The sequence below is a fragment of the Ambystoma mexicanum genome, chromosome 1q (assembly GCF_040938575.1).
Source record: "Ambystoma mexicanum isolate Mex_15411 chromosome 1q, UKY_AmexF1_1, whole genome shotgun sequence".
Lineage (NCBI taxonomy): Eukaryota > Metazoa > Chordata > Amphibia > Caudata > Ambystomatidae > Ambystoma > Ambystoma mexicanum.
Genome location: NC_090922.1, coordinates 434659672 through 434679173, shown reverse-complemented (window position 1 = coordinate 434679173; position 19502 = coordinate 434659672). Strand labels below are relative to the sequence as shown.

Genomic DNA, 19502 nt, shown 5'->3' with positions numbered 1-19502 from the left:
ATTCAATGTCCGTTAAGCCTCAAAACACCATCATGTACCTCTTCATGGGAACCTCGGCTGCAACGGAATTGATGAAGATTTCTGTTACTATCAAAGAGAGATCTTTACCAAGCAGGTCGCAGTGTGACTTTTAGGCGGGCTAATGAGGTCTGTGACTGTGGGCCATTTTGAGAAGTCTGAAACGTCTCTGAATTTGCAAACCCGTTTAAAATAATGTTAAGTACTACTCATTAGTGTGTAGTTAAGCCAGCTCGACTGGACCTGAATGAGATACGATACCAAGTTCAAGTTACAATTCCAGTATATGCTTGTTTCAGATAAATCGCCTAGCCTTGGGATTCCATTCCACAAGTCCAAAACATTTTGACGTACAATGTTCTGTTAATTTCACAAAGTTCCACGATAACTCAGGGTTCCCTTCCTCAAGCTTAATGCACTTGCTCACAATAGTCAATTGGTTCACAATACTCAACAGGATCTCTGGGTACCCTTCACCAAGCTCAAATGCACTTATTCTGTTAAAGCGCAGCGTCATGACTTCCTTTAAGAATTGTTACAGGTCGGCTAGGGCTTGCTGGTCTTGGCCCAGTTGACATACTGCACGTTCCACCCACTACAGGTCTCGCAACCAGCTGCCCTTGTAGTTTCTTAATTGGTTCCTTAACTGGGTTACTTGGTTTCTTATTTGGCTTCTTTCTTGCCCAAGCTTTTTGTCCAAATATTTTTTCTGCTGTTTTCCAACAGCTTTTTATCGAGTTCTTGCATGTAATACATTCATTTCACATTCAATTGTTCAGAGACCATCATATGTGTATTATTTCCTTACACGCGACTACTCTGTTACCTAGTTTCCATACGGTTCATTGCTGGCATCACATTAGCTTATTCTCTCATTGTCCTAGATCGGAGACTCAACAACGTGCCGGCTCCACTCTGATAAAATGTATTTCAACAGCTTTCATCAGCAACTTTCATTCGCTCCCATACCAGGCTTCTTGCATTTACTTGAAACTCACCGGTCGTGCTGCTGAATATCATGGCTTATCCGCTCACATGGCTTCTTACACCTGAGGTTAGGGTCTCACCTCCTGCCCCTCAGACACTCCTGGGTCGGCTTCCTTGCCCAGGAGAATGAGCACTGCTCTGCCAAAATGAAGGGACCGCCCTGCCACGTTTCCCTTCTTCCGACCTCGTAGTCTCCCTGGAGACACAGCTCCCTTGCTACGCTTCCGAAAACTGCTTTACTCTGCAACTTTTCAGTGTCTCTGCACTCCACTTTCCACAGGCTCATCACGGGCACGGGACTTCCTGTTGCTCTCTCCTGCCGAACTTCCTTATGCTGTGTGCTCCACCTTTTATACACCTGAACCCTGTCTAGGGGTTTCAGGTGTGAGTCCTTGGCCTCTCTTGCCTGGCCATAGTTAACACAATGAATGGGACATGCCTGACCTTCATTTCTGTATTTCTCCAAGCCACTCCTCTTCCTCCCAGTACTTGAGTATGCATTCCTCTTCGAGGCTTCTTCCTCTTCTCAGTACTTTGTGGGGACCCATGGGGTAGAATAGGACATGAGCGGAAATAGCCCATGAAGTCTGAGGGAAGGGAAGGCAAGTCAGTGTTAGGAACAGGAGGATACCCTGTCTCACCATCAGGCACCCTCTCCCCAATCCCCAAGGACCCTCCACTCGGGTGATTCTCCCTCGCTTGTCCGCCCTCAGTGTCTGGATCCAAAAGTGATGGCCCTTCCCTGGCCACCTGAGCAGAAGATCCCTGGGGAGTAGCTGTGAGAGTGCGTTCTGGTTTCTCACAATGAGTATGCTTCCATTAAGTCCAGACTGTATCTGTTGAGGGATGAGGATGCAGTCATGCTGGAAGCTGTCCAGAAACGCTCCATGCTGTCCAACCTGGTGGGATGATCAGGGCAGCAGAAGAAGTGGGGGTAAGGAATCCAGTGGGCAGGAAATTCAGCTCTGCTTTAAAGAAAATCTATGGCTTTGCTCATCTCTCATTATGAGCAAGCACCTACCTCTCTTATATCACAGAGGCAGGTTTGGACTGGCCTATAGGGCAATAGGCCAATGCCTGAACTGCAGGGCCAACATGCTAGTGTTGCCAATTTTTTTTTTTGGCTGATCAAAATGGACCAGTTTTGACCAGTGTTACAGAATAGATATTCCCCAAAACTCCCCTTTTTGTACTACTCAAACAGTATGTCACGAAAGGAACAAGTTGGTCTTTGCGACTGTTGGATACTTTTATATTTGTGCACGAGACAATTTTAGGCCTCATTCTCCAGCATTGGATCTTTCATGGATTCACATTGTGAATATTTCCCTTCGTCAGGCTGGAAAACCTCAGTAACTTTAACCTAGCGTTTTCCTATGGAAAACTTCAACACCTTAGTGTCCTATCAACGATCCAGTTGGGATCACCACGTGTCTACTCTTCGTGTTCTACACGTTCTTTTTTCGTACTTCGGCCATAATGTCATCTGTGGGCCAGAAGAAATTGCTGTTTAGGCCTTGTGCAACCTGCTGCCTAAAGAAGGTCATCGAGGGGGACAGCCATGCAGATTGCATGTAATGGCTTTACCCCAATCATTCAACGGACGCCTGTGAGATCTGTCATGGGTTTTCTCAGAAAATGTTGAAAGAATGCAACCGCCGGGTGATTTGTTGGCTCAACAAGGGCACTTACCCGGGTTCGGAGGTTTCGTCCTGGGGAAGCAAGTCTTCGGCTCCAGCGGTTAAGGAGTCTACGCAGCAGAGGGCGGTGTCCGCGGAACACCCCGCCAAGAAGCAACGCAAGGAGGTGCCTGCGTCGGAGGTGGGGAAAGGTGGTTCCTCTGAATCCAGGTTGCACCGGTCCAAAGGTGCGAGTAGCTCTTCGCTGTCCAAGTCGGCGAAAATGGACAAGTCCAACGGGTCGAGTAATAGGCCCAAGAAGTCGGCGCAGAAGTCCGCGTCAGTGGAGATGGAGATGGCGAGGGTGAGAGAGTCCTCTTTGAAGCACTCATCGTCTAAGGGCCGGCATAGGTCCTCTACCAGCTGAGACCCGTCCAAACACCGTTCCGGCGCTTCAGCCACGTGGCCTGCATCGCCGGGGAAGGACAGGCCTGAGGAGGCCTTAGTACCGATGATGAGGTTGTCGACCGAGTTTCCGTCATTGACGATTGTGGTGCAATCCTCTCTCCCTTTGTCGACGGGGGGTGTCATCGGCTCTGTCTACGGCCGTGACTGTCAGTGGCCCGCAATTGCTGTCGACGACGCAGCTGGAGGCGGATGGTGGTTTGTTGCCGACGGGTGATCGTGGCAGTCTGGGGCTGGCTTTGGGTCGTTGCTCCCGGTGAACATTCTTCAACAAGATCCGGCTTCATATTCAGTGTCCTCGGGTCTGGAAGAGGAGCATGAACTAGGTTTCCATTCATCGGCGCTGGGTCATGCGTGAGGCAGGTCCGTCTACGTTGAATGGGGTGGGGGTGTCAGGCTCCTGTTGTCTGGCGCAGAGGCAGCACAAACACCTGCCTCCCCGTTGGGTCTTAGCACCTGGGATGTAAAAACCACAGGCCACCTTGACCCGCCGGGGAAAGAGGGTTAGGGTCCGTTGGTTTGGATGGGTAGAGGGAGTTCAGGATAACTGGAAAGAGGGTTTGGAGGCTGTTATGGATAGGTGGGGGTTTTTAGGGAAACATACTCCTCGGCTCCTGTGCGCCGCTCCGATGGACGTACTCCGCCCATGCACTCATGCACCTCACCCACACTGTGTGCCCTCCGAAGGGAGCCTTTGTACTGGAGCTCCTGAACCAGGACACTACGACATTAAAGTGCTGACCAGTGTAGCAGGACACTATGACAGTAAAGTGCTGACTTTAAAGTGCTGACCAGAGTAGCAGGACACTATGACATTAAAGTGCTGACCAGTGTAGCAGCAACATAAAGCACACCGACATTTACTCATGCAGCACGCTTTCCCAAATCATGTGCGTGAACACCAACCCCCTCGCATTATTCTCATGCACAAAAAACGGCACTTAGCTCTGATTGCTGGCTGGTGCCTCCGATCCTCCTGACTTCGTGTGCTCAGCCAAAGTACGCTCAGCCAAAGTACGCTCTGCTTTCACTGCAAAATACCAAAACACATTGTCAGTGCGGGCGAAAACAACTCGTAGTTGACTTCACTCCGAGTTGCCCCAGGAATGTTTTCCCCGCATTCCGTGCGTGGGCAATTAGTCACGGCATTGCCCAAATCATGCGGGGTCTATGTATTGATTCCCAGTTTACAGGGGACTCGTGCGCGATGCTTCTCGTGCCTCTGCCCCAGTTCGCGGTTCGGTATCTAAACCGACAATCCCAGCCGAAAGTACAGCCGACAACAAGTGCTTCAAAAAGAGAACTTATCTTTTGGTTGTGCGCGGGGCCTGGGGTGTTCAGGCGGGAGCTTATGCCCCGCATAGGCGTGCCTGCCGGAGCTCAGATGAAACACATCTTCTCTCCTCTGCATCCGGAATTGCGAGCGTCGTCCCGATGGCGCGGCTCGCGCATGCGCATTAGCGCGGGCGTGGCCTTTCCTGACAGCAGGCTCGTGCAAGGCACGGCCTGCTGGGAAATGTAGTTCCAAGGCGGTTCTCCATCCCAGGGACTTCTTTCTGCAAAAGGGATGGAGAACCCGCCTTGAGTACTGGGTAGGGCCTTTTAGGGGGGCTATCACCCCTTCTGCAGCCCCCACAGTGGCTGCAATCTGCCTTTTGGCCCCAACACGTGGCCCAGCCCTGACAGTACTCCCCCCTCCCTCTCGCAGGTCCTGGTTTAGCGGGGTACCTAAGATGGAATTGGCGAAGGAGTCGAGGAGCATGAATGTTTTGTGCCGGTTCCCAGGATTGATCCTCAGGGCCGTACCCCTCCCAGTCTATGAGGTACCATAGCTTTCCCAATCTAAAACTTGAATCCAAAATAGCCCTTACTTCGTATTCCGGATAACCATTCACCAACATGGGTGGGGGCCGTTTTGTTTTTACAGAAGCCGGGGCTGGTTTTAATAAGGCCACATGGAATACTGGATGTACCTTCATATGTTGTGGTAATGATAGTCGAACCGCCACTGGATTGATGATTGACGTGATCGGGAACGGGCCAATGAAACGAGGTTGGAATTTGCGAGGCCCTTGTAGGTGGAGGTTTCGAGTTGAAAGCCATACCCGATCCCCTGTCTTGTAGGGTGGGCTCACTCTCCTTTTCTTGTCGGCATAATGTTTATATGATGATTTTGCTGAGTTCAAGGTATGTTGTATGGACAGCTAAAGGGTTTCAAGCTGTCTTTTTCGTTCCTGCGCAGCCGGTACTTCCGGTACATCGACCTGCGGTAATGGCTGGAAACGTGGATGGTATCCATATGAACCATAGAATGGTGTTACCTTGGTTGACGAGTGGACAGCGTTATTATACGCTAGCTCCGCCAGCCAGATGACCTCCGTCCAGGTATTGTCTTGGCCTTGAATGAGACAACGCAGGTATTGCTCCAGTGTCTGGTTTAAGCGTTCCGTTTGTCCATCCGTCTCTGGATGGTAAGCAGAGGACAAACGTATACTCATTCCTACAGTACTACAAAATGCTTGCCAAAAACACGAAGTGAATTGTGGCCCTCTGTCCGAGATTACATTATATGGGATTCCATGCAGTCGGACTATGTTCTGCAGGAACAAATCGGCCAGTTCACTAGCTGTTGGCGTGCCCTTACAGGGTACGAAGTGAGCCATCTTGGTGAGGTAGTCTACGACTACAAGAATGGATGTGAATCCGTGGCTAAGGGGCAACTCCACTATCAAGTCTAAAGAAATGGTATGCCAAGGAGTTGGCGGTGTTGGCAATGTTTGCAAATGTCCCGCTGGTTTCTTATGTTCGGATTTGTTTCTCATACAAGTATCACAGTTGGAAATGTAACGTTGCACATCCCTCTTCATACCCGGCCACCAGAAGTGCCTCCTTAGTAGTTCTATGGTTTTTGTCGAGCCAGGATGACCTACAAATGGCGAGTCATGACACCACTGGATTGCTTGTCGTTGAAGTGGGGTAGTGGGTATGTATAGGGCCGTTTTGGAAAAGGGCAATCCATCCTTGATTGTCCGATCCGAATCCTGCGCCGTCCATTGCGCTAAATCCTGTACAGACATTGCTTTCCGGATATCTTCAAACATGTTGTCTACTACAATGCTTCCTACAATGCAACTTGGTTTTATTATTGGTTTGACTTCTTCCTTTGGTTCTGAGTGTTCAGTGTTGGGCTCGGGATATCGTGACAGAATGTCCGCTTTCCTATTGTCTATCCCTGGACGATATGTTACAACGAAGTCAAACTCTGAAAAGTACATGGCCCATCGTAGCTGTCTGGGGCTAAGGGCCTTGGCCGACTTCAAGAATTGTAAGTTACGATGGTCAGTAAATATAGTGATGGTGTGTCGGGCCCCCATTAGGTAATGGCGCCATTCCCCAAAGGCTGCTTTGATGGCTAACAGCTCCTTGTCTGCTATTACATAGTTCCGTTCTGCGGGTAACAATGTCCTGGAGTAATAGGCAACGGGGTGCAACTGTCCGTTGTCATCACGTTGTGACAGGATGGCGCCGATGGCATAACTTGATGCATCCGTCTCTACTACATAGGGTTTGGTTGGATCTGGATGCATGAGAACCGGAGCTGTGATGAATGTGTCCTTCAGGGCTCGGAACCCTGCTTCTGCCTCTGCATCCCACTGGAATGGTATTCCCTTTCGTAAGAGACGGGTAATAGGCTGAACCTTTTTAGCAAATCCCTCTATGAAGCGGCGGTAGAAGTTCGCGAAGCCTAGCACCGTCTGGACGTCCTTTACTGAGGTTGGGGATGGCCAGTCGATGATAGCTTGTACCTTCTTCTGGTCCATATTCACTCCTTGGGGTGACAAAATGAATCCCAGAAACTCTACCGTGGATTGATGGAACTCACATTTTTCTAATTTAGCGTAGAGCTGGTGTTCCAATCTCTGCAGTACTGCCCTCGCATGGCCCCGGTGTTCTTCCATACTTTGTGAATAGATTAGTATATCTTCGATGTACACCACCGCGAACACATCCAAATACCCTCGTAGAACCTCGTCCAAGAAGTGTTGAAATGCGGCAGGGGCATTGCAAAGTCCAAAGGGCATAACTTGGTACTCGTATAGGCCGAATTTTGTACGGAATGCTGTCTTCCACTCATCCCCTTGTCTTACTCTCACAAGGTGATATGCCCCTCGCAAATCAAGTTTCGTATATACCGTCGAACCACGCACCTGGTCCAATAACACTGGAATCAAGGGAAGAGGGTAGCGGTTTTTGATGGTAATGCGGTTTACCGCTCTGTAGTCGATGCATGTCCTGAGTTCTCCGGATTTTTTGGGCACGAAAAACAGGGGCGATGAGACTGGAGGTGTTGAATGCCTAATAAATCCATTTGCCAAGTTGGTGTCAATGTATTCTTTTAGATGTTCATTTTCTGACTCCGTAAGGGCGTAGATTCTACTGCAGGGGAGGATCGCACCATCCTCGAGATCAATCCTGCAGTCAAACGATCGGTGTGGAGGCAAAGTCTCAGCCGCCACTTTACTAAAAACATCCCGGTAATCTTCATATACTTCCGGCAACACTGTCTCCACGCCTCCTATGAAGTGAGACGAATCCCCCGGCGTTCCGCAGGTCCTACGGCAATGTCTTGACTGGAACAGCAACGTTCCCGTACTCCAGTTGACGGTGGGGTTATGGAGCCTTAACCATGGTAACCCCAAAATGAAGCCGAACTGTGGAGCGGCGATAACATCGAATTGTATTGTCTCTTGATGACACTTTCCGCATTCCAGGTGTAAGAGATGGGGTTGCTGGGTAATGGGTCCTGAGGTTAGGGGTGAACCATCCACCGATTTAACTTCTTCTTTCAGCGCCTTGTTGCTCAATGGAAGACCCAATCTTAGCGCTACCTGCTCGTCTACAAAATTGCCCGTAGCTCCAGAATCTACCATTAAAGACACAGGAATGCGTTTACCTTGCCAACTTAGATTGCCTGCAAGCATGACATGTGCTGCCTGGTTGTGATGAGTGTTGGCCAGTAGTCTCGGGGTGTTTTTAGTTTCGCTCGTCCTTGCCACCCTCATGGGCGAGCTGCAGCGTTTCCCGAACCCCCTTCTTTAGGTGGTTTGGCAGAACATTCACGTACGAAATGGCCGGCCTTACCACAGTACAAGCATAATTTTTCTCGTCTTCTTTTGTCCTTTTCCTCCTTGGACAGCGGGCCGCGAACCGTCCCGATCTGCATGGGTTCGTCAGCAGCCCTTTCCACCGCTCTGTAAGTTTTCTGCTGATCCAGTCGTGCCAAGGGTTTAGTATCCCACTTACGTTTATCCTGCCGGCGTTCATTCTGCCGTTGATCCAGGCGGAGTGCTAAATCTATCATTGTAGAACATGTTTCAGGCTGCTGGTCCACCTGAGCAATGAGGTCTTTTAAATCTTCCCTAAGGCCTTGATAAAACAGAGCCATTCTTTTGTCCTGTGGCCAATCAGTCTCCATAGCCAATCGGTTGAAGGCTGTTACGTAAGACACTAGGTCTCTGCTTCCTTGCCTTAAAGTGAGTAGTTCCCTGTCCTTAATCAAGGATGCTGAACGTCGATTGAATATTTTGCCAAACTCCTCCAGGAACATGTCCCAACTGTATAGCAGGGCGTCATCTTTACGAACCAAGGGTGTGGCCCAAGAAGCAGCATCCCCAGTGAGGTAGGAGATTACAAACGCCGTGCGCGCTTGGGCTGTCCTGAACACAGCTGGTTTAGTCAGAAAGTGCAATTGGCACTGCATGATGAATTGGTTGAATTGTTGGGGGTCTCCATGGTACCTTTCTGGGGCAGCTAAGGGTAAGGGTGGCTCCGTGGACACCTGCACCTGCACGGGGGTTGGAGGGGAAACTCTGGGTAAGGGGGTTGCTTTGGCCTGGGTTTGAATCGTCAGATTGTGTACCTGCCCCGCCAGGTCTTGATAATCCTGTCTAGTTGCGGCTAATTCCGCCTTTAGTTCCTGAAGTAGGGTCACTACGTCAGCCATGGTTGTACTGCCCGGGCGCCTAGTATACTTGGGCTCGCAATTCTGTCAGGCTCCTGTTGTCTGGCGCAGAGGCAGCACAAACACCTGCCTCCCCGTTGGGTCTTAGCACCTGAGATGTAAAAACCACAGGCCACCTTGACCCGCCGGGGAAAGAGGGTTAGGGTCCGTTGGTTTGGATGGGTAGAGGGAGTTCAGGATAACCGGAAAGAGGGTTAGGAGGCTGTTATGGATAGGTGGGGGTTTTTAGGGAAACATACTCCTCGGCTCCTGTGCGCCGCTCCGATGGACGTACTCCGCCCATGCACTCATGCACCTCACCCACACTGTGTGCCCTCCGAAGGGAGCCTTTGTACTGGAGCTCCTGAACCAGGACACTACGACATTAAAGTGCTGACCAGTGTAGCAGGACACTATGACAGTAAAGTGCTGACTTTAAAGTGCTGACCAGAGTAGCAGGACACTATGACATTAAAGTGCTGACCAGTGTAGCAGCAACATAAAGCACACCGACATTTACTCATGCAGCACGCTTTCCCAAATCATGTGCGTGAACACCAACCCCCTCGCATTATTCTCATGCACAAAAAACGGCACTTAGCTCTGATTGCTGGCTGGTGCCTCCGATCCTCCTGACTTCGTGTGCTCAGCCAAAGTACGCTCAGCCAAAGTACGCTCTGCTTTCACTGCAAAATACCAAAACACATTGTCAGTGCGGGCGAAAACAACTCGTAGTTGACTTCACTCCGAGTTGCCTCAGGAATGTTTTCCCCGCATTCCGTGCGTGGGCAATTAGTCACAGCATTGCCCAAATCATGCGGGGTCTATGTATTGATTCCCAGTTTACAGGGGACTCGTGCGCGATGCTTCTCGTGCCTCTGCCCCAGTTCGCGGTTCGGTATCTAAACCGACAATCCCAGCCGAAAGTACAGCCGACAATAAGTGCTTCAAAAAGAGAACTTATCTTTTGGTTGTGCGCGGGGCCTGGGGTGTTCAGGCGGGAGCTTATGCCCCGCATAGGCGTGCCTGCCGGAGCTCAGATGAAACACGTCTTCTCTCCTCTGCATCCGGAATTGCGAGCGTCGTCCCGATGGCGCGGCTCGCGCATGCGCATTAGCGCGGGCGTGGCATTTCCTGACAGCAGGCTCGTGCAAGGCACGGCCTGCTGGGAAATGTAGTTCCAAGGCGGTTCTCCATCCCAGGGACTTCTTTCTGCAAAAGGGATGGAGAACCCGCCTTGAGTACTGGGTAGGGCCTTTTAGGGGGGCTATCACCCCTTCTGCAGCCCCCACAGTGGCTGCAATCTGCCTTTTGGCCCCAACACGTGGCCCAGCCCTGACAGGGGGCGCCCTTGTACCTGTTGGTGAACCCTCACTCTCTGCTGTCCATGCAGTTGTTAAGTACACTTCAGTCGCTGTTGGGACAATTGGATGCACGACTTACAGCGGCTCCGCGCCCGGTGGATCCCGTGGTGTGTAGTGTGCCTGTTGAGGTCCCTAGCCCGAGTCTCCCCAGGAATTCGCCTCCGGTGCGGCTGCCATTTCCGTCGCCGGTGGGGTTGGTCTTTCCACAAAGTCATCTAGAGGAAGAGGAGCTGGTCGATTTGGATCCGGGGAGCAGGCTTTGTGACATGCTATCAACTGTGTCCTCATCACCTAGGAGAGACGATACGTGGGATACAGACCCGGAGGTGGAACACCCTAGTAGCCCAGCTCAGCCGTCTCCGCCGGATGATATTGGGGCATTTCATGCTATGATGGCGAAGGCGTGCAAAGAATTTTGCCTTGCTCCTGAGGAGGAGCGAAAAGACTGTTTTTGGAAGGCAGTCTTCTCGGTACCCATTTTGGACCATGTGTGGCAGGAGGGCCTGCGCACAATGCACCATCCTTTTTCGGAACCAGCTGTGAAGGGGCGTCTGGAGAAGAAGTTTAAGGCACCTGAATCGACCCCCTAGTGCCTCATGTCTCAGCCTATGCCAGAGTCGGTGGTTTTGGTGGCGGCTAGTCGGAAGGCGAGGAGCCAACACAAGTGTGTTACGCCCCCAGACAGTGAGGCCAGAAAAGAAGATGCTTTCGGGAAGAAAGTCCTCACGGTGGGTGCTACGACAGTGAAGGCGGCAAATTCCTTGGCCATTATGGCCAGGTATGACAGAGAGATGAGGCACTGGTTGGCCCCGCTCTTAGAATATCTGCCGGAACAACAATGCAAGGAGGCTATGCAGGTGGTTCGAGAGGGCGAGGAGGCCTCCAACCACAGCATCTACAATGCAGTGGACTTGGCTTAGTTGGGCTTCAAGCAAATAAATAATGGTGGTGTTCTCCGGAGGTAGGCGTGGTTGCGCTGCACTGACTTTTGTCCAGAAGTCCAACATAAAGTAGTGGATATGCCCTGTGAGGGGGAGCAGCTCTTTGGCGAAAAAGATAAACGAGGCGCTCAAGGGAATGAAGGAAGACACTGAGACGGCAAAGTCCCTGGGGGCTCTGCAAACGGGCCGTTCTTTTCGCACCTTTAGGGTGTTTCGAGGGGCCTCTGGTAATGCCAGATTTGCTGCTTCCCGCTACCGAGGTTACAGTCGCCCCGGTTACTCTTCCCAAGGCTTCAGGCGCTCGTTCCAAGCGGCGCAGAAAAGCAAAGATTATCAGATGCAGCGTAAGAAGGGTCCTGCCTCCTAAGCTGCTAAGGGATGGCAGGCTAAGTCTCATCAACGACTGCCATGCGGGCAGTCAACTTGGGGGCAGGGTGTCGCAACACGTCGATGAGTGGAATATTTTTACTACGGACCGCTGGGGACTGGATACGGTACGTCTCAGCCAATCGTTGGGAGTTTCGGCGTCCTCAACTCCCAATTCCACTGGTCCACAGGGTGCAACCGCACCTGCATGTCTTGCGGCAGGAGGTCCAACTCCTGTTGGCAAAAGGGGCGATAGAACCAGTCCCGGTGTCGGAACTGGGCCAGGGGGTGTACTCCCGGTATTGTCATCAAAAAGCCCAATGGAAAGTGGAGGCCTATTCTAGATCTTCGACCATTGAACAAGAATCTGCAATGCCTGAATTTCAAGATGCTTACGCTGCAGGATGTGATCCGGGCCGTGCAGGCGGGAGAGTTCCTGGCGTCGTTAGATTTGGAGGACGCTTACTTACATATCCCGATGAGGCCAAACCATCGCAAGTTCGTGTGCTTTCTGGTCGAGGAGGACCATTACCAGTTCTGTGTCCTCCCGTTTGGGCTGAAGTCTGCCCCCAGGATGGTCACAAAATGCCTAGCTCCAGTCGCTGCCTTCCTCTGCAGGGGTGGGGCGGGGCATCATGTGTACCCGTATCTGGTCGACTGGTTGATACGGGGGCAGTCATCGGAAAGGGCGCTCGAGTCTCTCCAGGCGTCCATGAACCTGTTACAACGGCTGGTGTTCGCATCCAGGGAATTTTTCTCGGTGCTCAATTTCTTACACAGGACAAACTGGAGAAGTCTTCGGACGAGAGAGTGGTGAAGTTGCATGCCAAGGAACTGTGGTTTCGGTCCGCAGTTACATGTCGCTGCTGGGTTCCATGGCATCCTGCATCCCGCTTATCCCGAACTGTCGCTTGTTCATGCGACCAGTGCAGAAATTTCTCACAGACAGGTGGTCGCAGAGTCGATGGTTATGGTCGGACAAGGTGGTCATCTCCCAGGGAATAGGCGGAGCCCTGAGATGGTGGGCATGCACAGACAATCTTGTACGGGGCATGCCCCTGCTGGAGCCAGATTTTCAGTTCACGATAGTGGCGGACGCCTCCCAGGTGGGTTGGGGGGCGCACTTTGACCAGTCGGAGGTCCAGGGCTTGTGGTCTCGGGAGGAAAAAATGTTGCACATCAATGTACTCGAGTTCAGAGCAGTGCACTGGGGCCTGAAATCCTTTCTACCTCGCATCCAGGGCGCAGTGGTTCGAGTGTTGACTGACAATACCACCACAATGTTCTATTTAAGGAACAGGGGGGCACGCATTCTCGGCTCCTGTCCCGAGAGGCTCAGGAGGTGTGGCATTGGGCTATTGTTCGGGGAATTCACATTACGGCTTACCATCTGCCGGGGGTCCAGAAACTGCAGGCAGACGCTCTTAGCAGAGATGGGGGCAGTTGCACTAGTGGACGCTGAAGAAAGAGCAGGTGGCGAAGATCTTCAGGAAGTGGGGGTTTCCCCCTCTCGACTTGTTTGCCATGCCAAAGAACAAGCAGTGCCCATTGTTTGCCAGCACAGTGGCTCATCCCGATGTTCTTCGTTATGTTCATGGTTATGGCCTGGGGGCATGGGGTTGGTTTGGCTGTCATGCACCTCCAAGGATTGGTCGTACTGCTATGTAATCGATTCACTTGCGCCCGCCGGCCTCCCCTGCAGAGAAACTGTGATTCGGGTTTCCTCTACTTTGGAGGTTTAAATCTGAGGGGAAGCCGCGGGGCGGGGCTATTTTTACCGGACGTCCTATTGGTGTAGTCTAAAGCACCCAAAAAGGACGTTGATAGGACACTAAAGTGTCAAAGTTTTCCATAGGAAAACGCTAGGTTAAAGTTACTGGGGTTTCCCAGCATGACGACAGGAAATATTCACAGCATGTGAGTCCATGAAAGATACCAACGCTGGAGAAATGGAGTTACAGGTAAACTACTCCCTTCCAACCGTGCACAGTGACTATTTTGAGGCTTTCAGAAACTGAAAAGGGCAATTGAGGAGGGTGCAGTCTGTGCGCCTATACTGAGGGTCATGCAATTCAGCAGAGGCCTCTGCTTTTAATCCTTTTTGGTGAGGGAGACCTTTATTTGTCCTACATAGCTTTTGTATCTGTTATGAACCAGACACAGCATACATTACTTGTCATTAATTTAATGTATCACATCCACGCCCCTTTTGTTTGTTTGCGCCTGCTCATTTTCAGTCAGCTACTCTTGCTACACATTGCTTCATAGAATTGTGCAATTCATTCTAAAGCCAGTGCTGACACAGCTTTCGCTCACATAGTCTGCCTTTGGGTTCTTCTGTATGGTGTAGTTGTCATAGTAGCAACAGAAGCTTAAGTGCCTCATCTGCCGTGTAATAATTGTCTTTACTCTACATGTATGCTGGATATGTAGCTCACATACACAGGGCATAGTGTGGCCGCTTCTGGATCTGAAAACCTAATACCTGGCATTTCAGAGCTGATTCTCTGCATCAATTTAAAGCCCTATTGGCCCATCGAGAAATGAAGATCTCACAACGAGACCATCTGTGAGGAGTCAGTAATGTGAGACTCACAACTGTGTTTAGTTTTCTCAAGGTTCAACATTTTATTTTAAACAAAATTAGAAAATAGACCGTAACTAAACTTACTCTACCTGGGGATTTCCTACGTAATCCAGGATCTAAGGGAAAACCTGCTAGCATTCGCAAAACTAACCCTCACACTAAACAGAAACATTCAAAGCAGCATAGAAACAACATAAATCAAAAGTTACCAAACAACTAGTGTCTTTGATTACTTCTACTTGTCCTGGGCAAATTCTGCTCCCCAGGAATGTCGCAAAGTAAATTTTGTACAATTAAAAATCCACTCGTAACAGTTCCTTCTTTGCCTGATGAAGATTCCCTTTTCAAATTCCACAAAGAAAACAGCATCAATGGGTTTCCTGGATAACCTCCTTCCAGGAAAGAATGGGTAAAGTTGAAGACAAATGTACCACTTCTGCATAACAAGAACTCTTCTTCTTTGGAACTTCTGCAGCGTCTTCAAATACAGTTGTCAGGATGCTTCTTCCTAGGGTTTGCACGCTCTCTAGCAACTCCCTTCTGCCTATGGTACTGTGAAAGCAGGCTTGTTGTTCCACAAGTGACTTCTGCTTCTACTACATTCAACTGATACAGTTCTGACGAAGGTGTCCACAACCACAGTTCTACTGCTGCTACTTATCAATTTTGGAAAACTTTCACAAGACTCTTCGACCTCTACAGGCTGTCAAGGCACTCTTCTCTCTTGTATGGCAAGAAAGAGCAGCTTCTTTGCCTTTCCTTTCGTCTTCCAGCTACCACAAAATCTGTCTTTACTTCAGGCAACTTCAACAAGACTCTTCGACCTCTATAGGTGGGGAAGGCCCTCGTCTCGCTTGTATGGCAAGAGAGGGCAGCCTCTTTGCCTTTCCTTTTGTCTTGCAGCTACCAGAAAATCTGTCTTTAGCTTCCAGGCTGTTTCTTCTCGACTTAAAACAGTGTCACCTCTACAGATTTTATTAAGTTTCTTTTAACAGGTACCCAGCACCCTTCCCCAGCTTCATATCTCTTTTGCCTCCAGTAGTTGCTCCTGGGCTGTAGACCCACTCTTTTAGCCTTGGACAACCTTGTCACCTTTGTATCAGAGGACTTGGGAGAGGTGGGGGTTTACAACAGCTTCAGCGATTTTAAAGTAGTGATGTTTAGTTCTTAAATGAGCTGCTCTGCTTTCACTTTAACAGGGTTTGGTCTACTGGTTTGGGTAATACTTCAATTCAACTTCAGTCACTTCTACAACTTCTGCAACAATGTTCGGTATATGACAAGTTGCAAGTTCCTTAATCGAAACAAAATTAGGTGTACACGATTTTGTTCTGATGTTGAACTTCCACTTCAAAAGGATAAGCGTTCCCACCTTTTGGTCAGCATTAAGCTTCCAAGGTAATTGGGAAACACTGTTTCATGCGCAACCTCTTCTGATATTAAATATAGTTGTAAAATTGCAGAAAAGTCAAATTTGACTTCACAAGGTCTACTGAAATCATTCTCCTCTTTAACAAGAGACACCTGACCGCTCAGCAACAGGTTAATCTAACAATGGTGAAAAGAGATGTTTGCTCTACACACGGGTACTTCAGCTTTGCTAATATAGGTGTGTGATACAATTCTTTTGTTAGAATGACTTCCCACTTCTGCAAACAATTTTTACTTGCTCTTATATGCGCATGGGTATAAAAACATATTTTAAAAGTTACCAGCAAGGTATTCTTGATGATTTGGATTACGGAGCTTCCATTTACAGACTCCACAATCACAGCAGCTCCGGCTGCTTCTGCTTTCTGGCTTGGTTTCTTCTACTGCTACAAGCACTCTTGGGACCCACATCCCTCTGCTGCACGGATGACTCCGATCCGGCTTCATTGAAGTAAAATCTTCCGCTCTCCAGCGTCCCTCAGCTTGCTTCTGCACACAGGCATTGGGTGGATAACCGACTTCAGCGCTGCATTCACAGCAATTAGGTGCACCTGGAAAGACCGCCTGTTTCTTCCAGTCTCTTCCAATGCTGCCACAGACAAACCGGGTTTGTGAGCACAGGACCAACTCAGAGACTGCAGGTGAAAGCTACTCTTCCTCTGCTACGGCGTCCCTTCTGTGGTCACACTTCCTAGTGAACTGCCAGCCTTGTGCTCTGCGTCTTCTGCGTCGGCCGACCTTCCAGCTTCTTTCTACTGCTCCTTCCTGCTGCAGCCTTTTATGTCCCTAAGGTGGGTTGATTGGCTTCAGTGCAGGCCCTTAGGGCTAATTGCCTGACCTTGCCACACGCTAAAAGGCCTGCCTGTCCTTGGCTCCTGCATGTCTCCTCAGCCCTCTTCTTTGTCACAGTCCCTGAGGAATTCTGGGACATGCAGTCCACCTTAGACAAACTCTGTTTTCTTACTTCTTTAAAAGGTTTAAGAATGGGTTTTCCTCCCTTTATATTATTGAAAGTGGAGATTTAAGGTTTAACCTTTTGAGAGGCAGATGGGACAGGAAAAGACACATATTCGTTGTTCCTTTTTGGTATACTTTTCACATGAAGTAGGATATGTGATTTTAGGGGGATAAAGACGGGTTCTGGAGATGTGGTAACTTTAGACATTTTAGGTCTAGGCTGTATTATTAGCTTGGTTTTAACCATAGACTGAAATTCATCGGAATGGCAAGAGGGTATAACGTCTCTCAGACCGATAAACAAGTATCCGAGGGATGATACCATGTCTCACCCTGTGAAATCACCCCACTACCCTGGGCCTTGTCACCACCCAGGTGATCCTCCCGCAGTACACCACCCCAGAATTGGGATCAGGAAGCCTCTGCCCTCTCCTGGCCACCTGGGATGAGACTTTAGGCAAGGCTTTGGTGAGGGATCCGCAGGATTCTCCACACATCTCTCTCAAGCTAGTGCTGGGACTGATTCTGTCACGTTGCACTGCAGGAAGGAAAGGACATCGTACACTAATGGAGAGCGACATTTGTACATATGACTTTTATTTTTATTAGTAACACCTCAATACTATTTTGGGCACAATTTATCTCAGATACATGCCTGATGCAGCTTTCAGAGACACTCTATCACTTCACTCCTTACTATTTAATGGTTGCGGAAGCACCTGCACCATCATCTACTGCCCTGGGCCCAAGGTTGAGGTGAGTGTGACAACGGTGCCTGTTCCAAAACATGGGCATTCTGGGGCCACGTGTTCTTTGTAACAGTAGTGGATACATGGTTAAATGCCTGAATGGTACATCCATGATAGAATGGGAACCAGTGTTTGAACTGGGTGTGCGCCTCTTCAATTAGGTGACCCCCAGATAAACCATGCTTCCAGATTTAGATCTTCAACACTATTGTTACTTACCATATGGTCAGTATTTGGTCATTATTATCTGCTTATATGTACAGTCTGTGGGACTTTAAAAACTGAAGTACAGTAAACTGACTATTGGCTGCTTGCTGAGACCACAAAACCTGTATCGCTACAAAGGGAGTTGATGTGCATTAGAAGAATGACACAGACTCTCTGACGACATTTTTGCCATGTGTTTATTGAAGAATAAAAAGAAGGCCTATCTATCCCTAACACTATTGAGACTTCGCTGCCTACTTTACTAAGGTACTCGTCAGTCATGAATCACTGTCCAAAACAATAAGTCCAATGTCCAAAACTAACCTAACTGACCCTACCACTATTAGAATCAACTACCGTCAGGAGAATGACTCCCATCTCCTGTTGGCTGTGTGTCTGCACTGATGTTTTCTTATGGTAAAGTTCTGGTTAATATACAATCTGTAAATATGTTCTGGCTATCCTATGTATTAACTTGTGTAACTCCCTTAGGGGATTGGTAGCTTTGCTCGCCTCTTAGATACAGGGGTTTCCTGCTCGTGTAGGTCTCCGCTCTTTCTTAAAAGGCTCTTACTGTTCTTGTAGAAGATTTATCCTAGGCCCCCCCTCGTGGTTTTACTACAAAAGTGTTCATCTCTGTTATGTTCCACTCTTTGTTTCTTGGCGGTTGCAGTGATTTTCTCCTTTTCCCTGGGTAGTAGAACTCCAATTCTATTCCTCTCACTCTCTGCAATCTTGGCGCGTATTTTTTATCACACTACCGCAGTTTAAAGTTATTATCTTGCTTTTCACTCTTTTGTCATGAATATTGGAACGAGTTTCTCTGAGATTATGATGATTCCCTTTGGCTTCCCGGTATATCCGTTTTCCCTATTAACTTCTGTGCTTTAGGGGAATGTCTCTGGTGCCTGCAGGTACTGGGAATCTGCTTCTTCGTTCCCCTTGCTTCTCGGTTTGCTTTTTGAGACATCTGCTTCACATGCGTTCCTGTCTCTTGTTCGGCTTTGCGATACTGCTTTGGGTAATCGATTTGGGAGTTGCCTCCCACTGGTCGTGTCGGCATTGTTTCTAGGGCAGGCTGCCCACTACAATTCCTCCTTGGCCACGCCACCACTGAGCTCTGGTTTTCTGCTCGTACCTGCTGGGCTTCCAGCGTCTCTTGCTCCCGCTCGGAGATGTCCTGAACTTCACAGGCTCAACTGTCTATGTCTGCTCCGCCTTCTTCAGGTATTCTACGCATAGGGGCTTCCCCTGTCTCTCTCTTGCCTTCCACTACCTCCCACCTCTCTCTGGCATGTCATCCCTTTTCAACAAACTCGGCACAGTCCGTTAGATACTTTCATTTAAAGGGACAGTTTTATCTTCTCTTTATTAACAATATACTTTCACTTTATCTTTGTCCCAGTCATGGAACTTGTAATGATTGGGTGTATTAGAGTTTCTTTATAGCCCATCACTTGGCGGGCATCAGGGAGTTCCTCACAGGAACATGAGTCCTTGTCCCCAAGAGGGGAGTCTCTTCCGGTGAGGTCCCACTTGCCTCGACCCCCAGGGATGGTGTTGGGGAGCGGGCTCACCTCCCTACCCTAATGGAGTGAATGGACGAATTCCCTTGATTCGTCACAGAGCAGCATCTCAACTTTGCAACTGCTTGCTTATACCCGATTTACAAATTGATGTGTTAAACATTACCTTTCCAAATCAATGCGATGACAAATATTACACCATATCAGCTGTTCTCCCACCTCCCCCCATGCAAGGCATGTTCAAGCAGCATTTTGTTAAACATTAGCCTTATAAATCAAAGGGG

At 49.3% G+C, this 19502-nt stretch overlaps 1 protein-coding gene across 2 annotated transcripts in view; it reads left to right on the top strand.

Moving 5' to 3' along the window:
- LOC138528336 (F-box/LRR-repeat protein 8-like) overlaps positions 1–19502 on the top strand; it is a 370015-nt gene that overhangs the window by 228236 nt on the left and 122277 nt on the right. The window lies entirely within an intron of this gene.